This window comes from Protopterus annectens, chromosome 5.part1 (assembly GCF_019279795.1).
Source record: "Protopterus annectens isolate FY-2018-M chromosome 5.part1, PAN1.0, whole genome shotgun sequence".
Classification (NCBI taxonomy): domain Eukaryota; kingdom Metazoa; phylum Chordata; order Ceratodontiformes; family Protopteridae; genus Protopterus; species Protopterus annectens.
In genome coordinates, this window is record NC_056736.1 from 513,592,666 (window position 1) to 513,606,746 (window position 14,081).

General features: G+C 42.8%; 1 protein-coding gene across 1 annotated transcript in view; it reads right to left on the reverse strand.

Annotated features, from left to right (window-relative positions):
- The window catches only part of PIGA (phosphatidylinositol glycan anchor biosynthesis class A), a 404,235-nt gene that overhangs the window by 356,616 nt on the left and 33,538 nt on the right, over positions 1–14,081 (reverse strand). The gene's annotated exons all lie outside the window — the stretch shown is intronic.

Genomic DNA, 14,081 nt, shown 5'->3' on the forward strand with positions numbered 1-14,081 from the left:
AATATGCTTCACCTCAAAAAATCTAGATCCCTCAGAACCACAAGGGCGGGAGACTTAAACCTTGACACGGTTATTAATAGAACGTGCTGGAGGGACAGATTCATCACCCAGAGACTCCCTATGCTGTGGAATAAAATCACGGTACATGTGAGGCGAAGCACCTCGCTGGCCTTGTTCAAGAGGAATCTTGACCAATGGATGGGAGATCGCAGATATACCCCAGGGATTACTTCAGTGTCACTGCTTGACAGAGGCACAGCAAAATAATAGGCATAGTTTTATTCAAACTAAAGGGGTGGCGAAAGCCACATAACTATGGGCTAGGCTTATAAATGCCCTTGGGCAGATAGCCTAGTATGAACCTATGAACCTATTAGTTCTAAGAAAAACTCTATCCTTGTGAAAAATTAGATGGGGAAGTTTATAGGAAAGCACTTGTAATTCTGAAATTCGTCTGATGTAACTAGATCATTTGTCAAAAAGATCAGATAAAAATTCTAGCTCGGAAGAAACAGGGGCAGAGAAAGAGTCCAAACCTTTAGAAACTGCTCAAAAAACTCTATTTGCTATGGTTTAGGTTCATAAATTTATAGTTAAGTACTAGACTAGCTTCACTTGTGGGCCATTTTAAGCCCAGCCAATTTCTCTTTTAAAGGAGAAAATCAAATCTTGTACCTTGTGTTTGCGAGGTAAACACCAACTGTTGTGGGAAGCCTGGCATATTTGGCTATAGTCAAAACTGCAGAAACCATGCAGTAAGTTTCATGGGCATCTAGTCCAAAGGCGGCAATCCAGATGGGTAAGAGAGAAGATCTGCATAATGATCCAACATCTATGGGGATGTACTAGTAGAGGCCACAGAAAGAGGAACCATGTCTGCTAGGCCCAGAAGGGAGCAATGAGGATCACCCTGGCCTTGCACTGTCTGTTTTTCTGGATAAACTTGTTCATTACAGGCAAGGAGGAAAGGCATACAGGAGATCCAAGGGACAACTGTGAATCAGAGCATCCTTCAGTGGTGGATCCACTGGAGGGATAAGGATGAATTAACGTCTGCATTTGTTATTGAGGGAAGAGGCAAAGAGGTCGCAGCAAGGTTGGCCCTAGCAATGGAAGATTAATGTTGCAGCTGTTGGGCTGAGGGACCACTTGTGAGGTGTCATAATAATCCTGCTCCATCTGTCTGCTAAGACATTAGTTAAACCCAGGATGTGCTTTGTTATAAGAAAGTGCTTGAAGTCATTGCCCATTGGCAGATGCTCACGGCTTCTTGACACAGAAGAAAAGAATGGGTTTCTCCTTGCTTGTTTATGTACCATATCACTGCCATGCTGTCTGTGTGTATGGACATCACACACTTGTGGAGGAAATCCTGAAAGTCCTGCAATGCTAGCAGGATCACCCTCATCTCCAAGATACTGATGTAAAGATTGGTCTCTATGGGTGACCATCCTCACTTTGAAGTGCCCCCTACCATAGAAGGGAGGAGTCTGTGGTACAGCTACTGGAAAGCCAATCTGAAAGGAGTGACCTTCTGTCAGGGAAGATGATGTAATCCACCAGGCAATATGCCATTTGCAGACTTGGGTGAGCCGAATTTTCGCATGTAACCGATGCATGCTCTGTGACCAGTGTACTGCTAGAGTCCACTGGAGTAGTCGCATGTGGTTCATGGCTAGAGGAACTATCAGTATCATAGATGCCATTACACCTAACAGCCATTGGATCAGTCTCACTGGGGATGATGAAGCACTTGCATTGCTATTAGGTGCAAAGATAAAACCCTGGACTGGGGAAGACTGGCAGTTTGTAAGCTGGTATTGAGGTGAAATCCTATAAACTTTATTTGCTGTGTTGGTGTTTGATGGTATTTTGGAAATTTTACTGTTATCTCTAATTTCTGCAACCACTAGAGCACGAGATCTAGATAGTACAATAGTAGATACTAAGAAACAGCAGTCAGAAAACATTCATAAAAAAACAGGGGGAAAACCTGAATTCCCAACAGACGAAAGTGCATTGTCATCACTGCTATTATCTTGGTGAACACCCTCAGGGCTATGTTGGGTTCTGAATTGGTATTGATTGTTTCCATCTGGAGGAATCTCCTGGAGTCCTTCTCTATCTTCACGTTCGTAAGCATCCTGGAGATCTTTTGAGCACATCCACTCATCCTTCCTCAGTAGAAGCAACATAAATTGAAGTGAGACCATCTGGAATTTTGTCTGTTTGATGAACTAATTCAGGTGACTGAGATCCAAAATTGTTCTGAAGTCCCCAGTCCTCTTTGGTACTAAAAAGAACCTTGAGTAGACAACGGAGTATAACTAGTCTTGGGGGACCACTTGAATGACACTTTTTCTAGCAGTTTTGAAATTAATGCTGCTGCTGTCTCCCACTGACTATGTGAAACATTAGGGATGTTCCTCTTTTTCTGAGGAGGAAGGAAAAAGGGACTAGAGTAGCCTCAGGAAATTATCTTTAGCACCCATGTATTTGTGGCTATATTTGCCAGGCTTGGGGATTCAAAGACAAATGCCACCCAACTGCCTCCAGAATGTAGCAGTCAGGCAACCTTTCAGGAGCACAGGTAGGGCTTCTTTGAGAAAGAACCGCAGAATCCCTGGTTGTGCGGTCCACCTCTACTCCTACAGCGATCTCCATTACAGTTGCCTCAATCTCTGCCAAGAGGAGGCCTATCTCCCAGAAAGTTCTGGTAAGAGCTCTGAGATTTTTCAGAACCATATCTTCTTTCCCATCCTCTGATTCCTAGAAAAGGATCTTTCAAGAGTAGAGAAGTGGATTCCCAATGCAGAGAGAGTCTTACCATCCTGCTGATGACTGGTTAAGTGCATCTTTGACTTTAGGTCCAAAAAGTCTGGATCCTTCACAGGAGACATTGATGAAAGATGTCCTGAAGCCTTCCATGAAGTCAAAGACACATCAAAGTGTGACAGTATATGGTGATGCTAGTGCCTGCTGCCCTGGCTGTGACATCAACTGTGTTGAACAGAAGTCACATGTCTATACTGGAGGTTGACTGTAGGGTTGATAGCTTAAAGTCCACTGTCTGCTGGATATTGGTAGGTAAGATACCCAAAAGGGATTTGTAGAGTTCCTTAGTCAAATCCCTCTGGAACCTAATCACAAATAACTCAGTGATCCAAGAGCAAAAGTTGCTGAAGCACAAGTCTTTTTCCCAAACCTGCCCATTTTCCCCTAGACTACCTGTTAAGGGAATGGACATAGGAACTTTCTTCAGATAATTCCCTTTTCATGGCTGCTGTTACCACCATAGCACCTACTGCAGAATATTTATTCCAATGTTTTCTAATTCTGTCTGTCCTCTTAGGGATGGGCTCCACTACATTAGGATCCTTCCATGCCTGTTGAGCCATGAGATGAATGAGGGGATTAATGGTAGGTACCACCCAGGACGATGCTGAACCAAAACGAAAAGCTTCTAAGAACAGTGACTCATCAGGTGAGCTATCTTGTATAGATCACCCCCTTTCTGATTAATCAATTCAAGAATTTTGCTGAAGGCAACGTCTTCTGAGGCTGAGCAGGGGGACCCTTCACCTACATCTAAATCAAGGTCTTCTGTGAAGGACTCTGGAGATGAGTAAATGTGCTTTTATTTGCACATCTGCTTCTTAAGTACCATTTACAGTGAGGGATCAGAAGGCTCAGAATCAGACTGGGTACTAACACAGCATGTAATCTCAGAAGTTCGTGGCTCTGCTCATCTCTGTCCAGCAAGGCAATATAAGGAAGAACAGCAAGAATACTGTTGGGATTTGGGTCGTGCCTACCTGGTTGAGGGGGCCTTCTCCTTAGGCATAGCTAAGACCCTGTGAAAGGCTTCAAAAGCCAAGGATGTAACTGGCTCTGAAGACCTACCCACGTCCAAGGACAACAGAGATTCCTCATCTCAGATGCACCTCGACCCCAAAGCTGACTTCAGATCAAACTATAGATGGCCAGTGCTCTAAGAGGTAGAGATGACTCCAATAACCTCAATGTTAATCCCTCTCCTTGAGCCATGGTACCAATGCTTCAGATCCAAGTCTCTCCCTGATCCGACCACTTTGGAGTTGAAACAGAAAGGGATGTTGTCAGGGTTGAAGTATCTACGACTGTTGACTCTGACAAAAGAGCTTTGGTGCAGGACGAAGGCATAGTGATCTGTTCCGGTGTAGGGTAGAGTGGTACCAGGGAAATAGTGGAGGACGTGTTGGACTAATACTTGGCATGTTCCCATTGGATGGTGCTGAGAGAACCCCAAGATGGAGCAGAGTCTTGAAAAATGTCATCATACTGTCGATATCCTGCTCAGTAAGACTTAGGGATGACCAGGAGGAAGTGGTCATGGAAAGTGGTCCAGAAAATCTCCTTTCATGGAGAAAAGCAGTCTGGAGTGTCGGGCTTACCTGGGCTGAAGAGAAGAGGAACAGAGCCTTGAAGCTTATGGTTACAACCTCCGAGATGATTTTGTATCTGTTCCAACTGGTACTGTCAGATACAGAAGAGCATTTCTTAGCTGAACTCAATCCAGTTTTCTCAATCCTGTCCGACTGTCCTTTCTCTATTTTTGTCCCTGTCCTTATCCTTGGGTTTCTCCTTTGACTTAGACTTTTCCACTCTCTTAGATGGTGAAGTAGAAATGGAAAAAGAAGAGCCTGTCGAAGTGTATGCCCCTGTTTGTGGTGGGAGTAATCCTTTCATAACCAGCTTTTCACATCTAGTCTGAAATGCCCTAGCACTAAAGCATGCACATTACTGACAAACTGACTCTAGATGGGCAAGACCCAAGCAATAAACACAAAGCAAATGTGAGCACTAAGGAGGCAGCTTGTATCCACATTGAGCACATGTCTTAAATCCTTAACAATTTAATTTGTCAGAATCACCACAAATGGGTAAACTGTCAACTACTAGAAAAAAAAAGACACTCTATAACTATTACAATAATAGCAGCAACAACACACTAGAAGCTTATGAACTAAAGAAAACGTATCTACTTGTAGAAAAATCACTAAAATACTACAACACACTATATAATAACAAATCTAGCCTATAGCTACCTCACCTATTTCTACTAAGACATATCTTGTGTTCAAAAGAACTCTCAGTAAAAATACGCACTCTGCCAAAAATAGGCCCCTCAAGTACACTTCTGAAGATATCAGCAAACAAGATAGGAAGTATCAGGGAGGAGTACACAGAAATATGTGTAGGGGAGTAGTCAGGGCCCAGGAACTGAAAGCAGCATCAGAGTCGGTGCAGAGGTCTAATTCAACAACCCATATGTTGAACTGGACAAAAACAGACAACGCTAGATCAAACTGCTTCCTGCAGTCCATTGTAAGATTTCTTCATCTTTCTTTAACCCCACAGCTAACCTTTGAAACAGGAACTTGTGCCCAGGGGGCTTACCTGGCTAACAAAACAAAAACAAAATGCAAAACATTAGTTTTTGTTTAATTTTACTGTTAGGCTAACACACTCAAGTGCACTAGCCGTTTTAAAGCATTTACTGTTTGTTACTGTATCTTTTTCTTCTGTGTCTGAAAAAAAGAAAAAAAATCCTTGTTTTCCCGCCTTACTGAACTAGAATAGTCCAGTCTTCAGATTTTGCTGCTCTCTGGGCTTTGTCATAGTTCCTGTGCTATCCATATCCTTATTTGGATAGAAGCTTCTTTGTTCACTAGTGGGAGTGGGGAGCACTGAGCATCCTATTTGTCCCTAGAGGAGTGGTTCCAGCCCAGCAACACATAGTTTATTGGCCATTTTGGGCCAATTCCTAGCTCTTTTCAACCCCCTGCTATAAAGCCCGCTTTTGCGCGCTTTTGTGCTTCTATACGACTCAGCACAGCTCCTCGTGGTGTCCTGCAGAGTTCTACAAACAGCAGAGAGTGAAAGAGTGACTTTCCTTGATTTATAAGTATTTTTTTTCTGGCTTTTTGACTACTGTATCTTGACTGCATTTCGCCTAAAAACCCTTGAAATCAGCTCTGCATATTGTTTATACTGTATTTGTGTTGCTTCTAAACTGTTTGCACTTTAAAAGTTAGTTTTTGTTTAATTTTACTGTTAGGCTAACACACTCAAGTGCGCTAGCCATTTTAAAGCATTTACTGTTTGTTACTGTATCTTTTTCTTCTGTGTCTGAAAAAAAAGAAAAAAAAAATCTTTGTTTTCCCGCCTTACTGAACTAGAATAGTCCAGTCTTCAGATTTTGCTGATCTCTGGGTTTTGTCATAGTTCCTGTGCTATCCATATCCTTATTTGGATAAGAGGAAGCTTCTTTGTTCACCAGTGGGAGTGGGGAGCACTGAGCAACCTATTTGTCCCTAGAGGAGTGGTTCCAGCCCAGCAACTCATAGTTTATTGGCCATTTTGGGCCAATTCCTAGCTCTTTTCAACCCCCTGCTATAAAGCCCGCTTTTGCGCGAATTTGCTCATAGAGCAGCATCGGACAGTGCCGGTTAATCAAATTTAAACTATTTCTGGCTCCGCAAAGTCTGCTCTTCAATATTTCCCTTAGAATTGCTCTACTTGCAATCTAAACAGTCTATTCTATATCTGAAAAGCTCAACACTTGCTCCTAAAGCATTTTTATACAGGTAAAGCACTCAAACAAAAAGAAAGTACTTCATTCACCTAAATCCCCTTGAGTACCCATTTCCCTATAGGTCCTTTCTGACTCAGTTACACAGCAATCCTTTACACTATTCTAGCATGTCGAAGGGACAGCTGCCGGCATCCTCTCCTGTTCAGCTGGTGAATCTGGGAATCTTGAGGCAATGTTACAATTGCCTCATGTACACAGACAACCCTCTCCTCCTCCCAACAAATACAAATATATGTGAGAGATGCAATTATATAGCCAAACTGGAGGCTGAGCTCTCTCAACTCAGTACTGGCAAAACCAGTCAGGAGAAGGTAACCACGCACACCACAAACCCAGTCTCACATATCACAACTGCAAACCAAACACATAAACACACAAAAACATACTCGGAGGCTCTGATTAAAAATCTACCAAATCAACAGAGGCCTCCAAAGCAGACACCCAAGCGACCACTACCTCAAGACATAGCACATGCAACACATAGTTCACAAAGTCAGTGTGCTGAACAGTCACAGCCCTTAAGGCCAAACAACATGCCAGATACACTTGTAATAGGTGACTCCATAGTCAGACACACTGATGTCCCGCTGACCAGACTGAACAAGGAAAAGGTTACAGTAAGCTGCCTGTCAGGCGCTAGAATCCGCCACATAACACAAGCACTCAGGTCACTCCAAAGCAAGTACAAATATGACTCAGTCATTGTCCATGCCGGTGTGAATGACCTGAGGCATACCTCCCTGGACTACATGAAAAGAGACATAGAGGAGCTCTCTGATTATGTAGCCCAGGCCGGTATGACCCTGACCCTGAGCAGCATCTTACCCTCACCAAGAATGATGCCACAGTACAAAGACAAAATGATCAGCTTTAACAATTGGCTTAATTACTGGTGTCATTCTAAGGGGATCCAATGTCTGTCTGCTTGTCATGACATGCTTGACAAGCCACGCTGCTTCGCAAGGAATGGCTTGCACCTGTCACCCCTGGGCTTCCGGATATTGGCCAAGGCTCTTGCCACCTTCATAGTGCCTTTTTTAGGCAAGGCTCAAAAGACAAACCCACCTCCCTAGAAAACACAAGTGAAAAAAAACTAAGGGTAATGCTGCTCAATGCCAGAAGTCTAAACCTCAAGATGCACGCTCTCGAAGCCCTCCTCAGTATGGAGAACATCAATGTCTGTGCAGTGACTGAAACCTGGTTCAAGGCTCCTGAAAGCACCCCAGCACTACTAGGTTTTACCTCATATCATGCTTTCCGGCCCCAAAACTTGGACCGAACCACAAAAGGAGGGGGAGTATCCATATTCATCAAAGATACCCACACCTCCAGGTTAGTGGCAATGCACGAAGCATCGGAGACCATCCAGGTGCAACTAACCATAGGCAAAACTGCCCTACAGTTTGTAGCATGCTACAGACCACCCTCTCAAACTCAGGAACCCCACCCAGCCTTCCTGAAGACAATGGAGAGTATGAATGTCTCTCCAAATACCATCATATTGGGAGACTTCAACTACCCAAACATAGACTGGGAACATTACTCAAGCCCCAACACCCTAGCCCAAAGGTTCCTAGAATTCATAAACTCAAATGCGATGGAACAACTAGTCACCATTCCCACAAGAGGAGATAATATACTAGACCTGATCATCACAAACATGGGGACAAAATGCTCCACACCGGAAGTATACCCCTCATTGGTGAGATCAGACCATAAATTAATCTCACTGGAAATCAACATCCCGCCCCCACCCCCTTCACAAACGACCACAGTGAAGAACTTCTCAAAAGCCGACTTTACACTTCTTAAGACTGAAGTGGTATCCTTCAAGGCCCCTAGGCCAATGGAAACCACAACCCACACAGCTGAATCCTTTATAAATGCATTCTACGGGCACCTTCAAGAATGCATGGATCATGCAATCCCTAATAAAACCAAGACCCATTCCCCCAAAGTTAGACGCCCTGTCTGGTGGACCCCAGCCATTAACAAACTTTACAACAGGAGGAGGAAGCTACTACATGACAGAGCAAAATCCCTAAAAGGGAAGGCATCTCTGATCAGTACTAGCAAAAAACTACGATCACTCATAAAATCATCCAAGGCCAACTTTGAGAGAAAAATCGCAAAAGACACAAAAGACAATCACAAGGCCTTCTTTAGCTATGTTAGAAACCTGGGTGGAAACTCCCAGATATGCTCAGAGTTAGTCCAAAATGACACAAAATACACTGAACCCACAGACATTGCCAACATTCTGGCATACAGGTTCAGTGCAAATTTCTCTGCCCCCCCCCCCAAAAGGAGAAATATCTATCCCAGCAGAGTGTAGCCTCCGTAACATCTCAGATGCCCAGGTGAGAGCTGCCCTCGCCAAAGCTAAAAACACAGCATCAATGGGACCGGACGGTGTCCCGGGCTGCGTGTTACATGAACTCCAAGAGGAACTAAACCTGCAAATAAGGCTGCTGTTTAATTTTAGCCTTACTACAGGATACGTACCCAAAGAGTGGCGTACAGCAACAGTGGTCCCACTCCACAAAGGCGGTGCTTCTACGGACCCTGGAAATTACCGCCCCATAAGCTTGATGAGCCCGGTCTGCAAAGCTATGGAAAGGATCATTATGGAACTCATAAACAAAGACATTGGGGACCTACAGACATTGGATCCTACCCAATTTGGCTTTGTCAAGGGCAGATCTTGCCTTTTGAACTTGGTCAATTTTTTTGAAACAGTCACTAAGGCCACTGATGAGGGTAAGGCAGTTCACACAGCCTACCTTGACCTTGCAAAAGCCTTCGACACAATACCCCACTCGGGCATCATAGACAAACTCACCAGCTTAAATGTAAACCCATATGTCACAAGATGGGTTGCAAACTGGCTCAAGGACAGAACCCACAAGGTCAGAATTGCTGGAGCCATGTCAGACTCTAAGCCAGTCACAAGCGGTGTCCCACAGGGCTCAGTCCAGGGACACCTCTTGTTCGGCATTTATTTTTCCGAGGTGCAAGCAAACATAGGAGGATTGTGGCTAACAAAGTTCGCAGATGACTGCAAACTGGGCACCATAACTGATACTCCAGCGGACACAAGCATCCTTCAGAGAGGCCTCATAGAAATGGATAATTGGTGCCAGAGCCATGGCCTTAAACTAAACGCCAAAAAATGTATAGTCATACCCTTTGGGAAAAACAAGGTACCCACAAATTACCACATAGGTGGTAATCCATTAAGTACAGAAGAGGTAATCAGGGACCTAGGGACCCAAGTTGACAGTAACCGCTCATTTGACACTCACATTGCCAAGGTGGTTAGGAAGACCTTCTATATTGCCCACCTTATCATGAAGGGATTCACACTAGATCAAGAGAGGTCATTGTGCCCCTGTACTCTTCTCTTATCAGGCCCATGATTGAGTACAATGCCCCATTTGGGATGTATCTTACCTGACACCTGCAGCAGTTGGAAAGACCCCAAAAGTTCCTCACCAAGAGGATAAAGGGTCTCAAACATATGTCATATGCTGCCCGGCTGAAGGAACTCCAGCTCTATTCAGTCGCATACCGCCTACTCAGAGGTGATCTATGCCTGACGTACACGGCCATGTCCAATCTGGAATTAATGGACATGCGCCACCTCAGAAAATCCAAATCCATCAGAGCCATGAGAGCAAGAGATTTGAACCTCAACACAGAAATAAATAGGACGTGCTGGAGGGACAGATTCATAACCCAGAGGCTCCCTACACTCTGGAACAGAATCCCAGTCCATGTTAGGCAGAGCCCCTCACTAACTCTCTTCAAGAGAAATCTTGATGAGTGGATGGGAGATCGTAGGTTTACCCCGGGGGTCATCTCTGGTCACTACTAGACAGAGGCACAGTAAACTAAACCCTAAATGGGCACACTATTCTCATCCCAAGGGGTGGCGAAAGCCACACACACTCTGGCTAGGCTTATAAATGCCCTAGGACAGATAGCCTAGTACGAACCTATGAACAGCATAAGGGTTCTCTTGCTTAAAATTATAAACTTCTGTAATGTGCTCCTTTTAATGAATCTTAAACTCTCCTTTGGTTTCACTATGTAATATAAATTACAGGGGCACCACAGGACACAAATGATGGTCTCAGAATGATAAGTACATTGTGCTCTACAATCAAACTTGACATTGTTAATAAAAGTAACATTATTCCTAAAACTGTACATACAGCACAGATCAAGTATCAAACTGATTATTTAAATTTATAAACAAAGCATTGTTACATTTATAAAAATATGACTGTATACAATTATAGCTTGCAACACATGAAACAGCAAGTCTAGATGTACTCAGAAATCAACCTGAATCAAAATCTCCTAATGTTTTAAAAATTAGAGAGATAAAGCTATGAGAAGATATTTATAACAAAAATGTGCTTTTTATCAGGATGGGAGGTTGACACAATGGTTAAGGTGTTTACCTTATACACACAATATGCAGGGTTTGATTCTCACATGGGGTGATTGGCTAGGCTTAAATGGCTCACAAGGGCAGGCAGCCTAGTACTAATCTATGAACCATAAGACTATTCTATGAATCTATGAACTTATCAGACTAAGCAGGGAAGCTAGTAGCACGCCAGTTCTTCTCGCCAATGTATTACATCTAAATGTTATACCCAGCTCAGCTGTTATATGGGAATAAAGCACTGCCTACAATCCTGATGATCCAGCTTTAATTAGAGGTTTGGGTATATGCTGAAGATGACTTGGACAAGATGGGTGTACCTACCTGGGGGAGAGGGGACATGACAGAGCAGGTGGTGTATTGCCACAATCCCCTCAAGAGAGAGAGTGTCAGTAGAAGAAAACGCAACCTTGGGGTATGCACCTTGCTCACCACACTATTGTTGGGTGATAGCTTCATAGCAGGTGCGGTGCACAGTCACACGAAAAAGGTACAGTGGCCACATTAGTGAAGCAGGTCACATGGCCCCTTACCAACAGGGAATAGGGCCATGCAAACAAAACCCTTGATGACTTTGTATGATGGTTCCTATGGCTGCCTGTTGTCTATGAGGAATGAATGGGCTGGCTGGAGTACAACAGAGATGACAGTCACAGGCAAATGGAAGAAGAGGGCATGACAGAACAGGTAATTGGGGAGGGGCACTATGGAGCAGGACACACACACCCACAATCCTTCAAAAGTGCAGTAGTGTCGAGATACATGTCACGGGAGTGGGATTTTAGCTCAAGTTAAGTCACTGCATAGTGGTAGCCTTCATTAATAACCCTACAGGACCATGTACTTGCAGGGGAAGGCACTGTGGATTCCCAAGGTGATGCACATAGTTTACATCCCCACACAGACCCAGGGGTTGAGGTTAGGCCATACAAATCCCTCATAGTCAGGATGCAGGTTATGACACAAGCAACACTCATGGCTGCTTCTATGACACTCTCCTGTGAATGCCCTTCACCTCCGTAGTTTACTGGGGTGATTCCCTGCTACGGGAGGAGGGGGAAAATGGGCAGAGTCTAACTGGGGAAGCCTGATGGTTGGCACGAGCAAAAAACACCTAGGAAGAAAAAAGACTGATTGCTAAACTCTCTTTACTACTTGACTATCATAATCTCTAATATATACATCTAAATTACTTCCTTAGCTTCATGAAAATCAGGCCAAGTACTGCAAGTCTTCTTAGCACAAACATTTTCATGTGACAAAAAATTAACATCTGGATTACATTAAGAGGGCTGCAGACAATCTATACCTGAAATGGGTTTACTTCTACAATGCAGTGGCAAGCTTGTTGTCACTGCTTTTCAACAAAAGTCCCAGGTAGAATACTGGATAATCATTCACAGTGTAAATGAAACAACCCAAACTGCTTATGATACAAATCAGAGTTAAAAGCATAGGTGCCCCCGTTTGCATAAAAAACAGGACTGGAATAAATACTTAACACAAAGCAAAACAGCTACAAAAAGTGTGAGGGAATTCAAAGGCAACACATTGTCTTAACTGTGACCTATCCAAAGGGGTACACTCTTAAATATCAATGCTGCACCTACACTGTGATGTCTATCTATGAATCCCAGCCTAGACCATTAATACAATGAAAAAGGCATGTAATACAAAAATATTGTTTACAAAGATATTCAGTCTCCCACAGCACCATACATAAGTAAGCAGATGTGGAACAAAGGGGTCACCTATGGTTGTATTGTATTCTAAATCTAATAAATAACTTGATTGTGTTAAACAAACACAGGACAGTTCAGTTACAAATTCCAGCATAGGATTAGACCACAACATTTAAAAACTTCAATGTTGAATTTATGTTCAATATTATATATAAATGACCATCTAAAAGATACCCAGTATATACACATATAGGTAGTCCATTTCACCTGTTGTAACTTTACAAACAAATCTGCAGAATCTTTTTATTATAAAATTATAATTTATTATTACTAAAATAACATGAACAGCATAGTATATCATCAACAACACACCAAGTTCAAAAACATTAACAAACCGTATCTAACAAATAACCAGAAAAATCTGTAGCATCTTGAATAAATGAGAGAAATGCTGTAACTTAAGGATGAAAACAATAACCAATAAACCCTGGCTTGTTCTAAAAAAGTTACATCTAACCAGCAACAATAGTCCTTCCAAGGAGGATTGCAGATATCCTTATGCAATTTTGGTAAATAATAAAATGAAACTTTTGTGCATCACGTACAATAACATCCTTAAAAAGTTTCCCAGTAAAAGGCATACACTAATACCTGTTAAGTATTAAATGACTACATTTCTAAATAGATTTGTGACAAATATGCACATCGCACTGTAGATAACTTCATCAGACAAGCGATTCATACACATGGATATACTGAGCTTGACTCATTATTACAATATTTCTTTTAGCTACCGGCTTAACTATTAATTCACAATTATTATCTAAATCTTGGACAGCTTTCCATTCATATACAGTCATCCTTATTATTCCAAAATTCATGTAAAAGTTGTTTTCTACTGGATTCAACAAAACAGAAAAATCTGTCTATTCTTTGTTGACCAGTTAGTTCCACTAGACTAGTAGTCTCTTTTCAGGGGAGACCCAAGGTGGTACTTATAACACTAAGGGGAAATTTGGCCAGGGTATTGAAGAATTTCATCTACTCTTTTCGATAGGTGCCATGTGGTCTTTTACATCCACCTGAGCTACCACCAACTCAAGCAGATAAAAATCTCAGTTTACCATCCCATACAAAGGATACACACTCAGGACTGCAGCACCTCCTTTACACTGCAGAGCAGTGTTAGCAATCAATCTACCTGATGTGGGAATACAGCCCACAACCTTTTGCACCAAAGGCAGGCATGCTACCTGTTGCACCACTGACACGAACTATAAAAACAGTATTTATACATTTAGAAGTA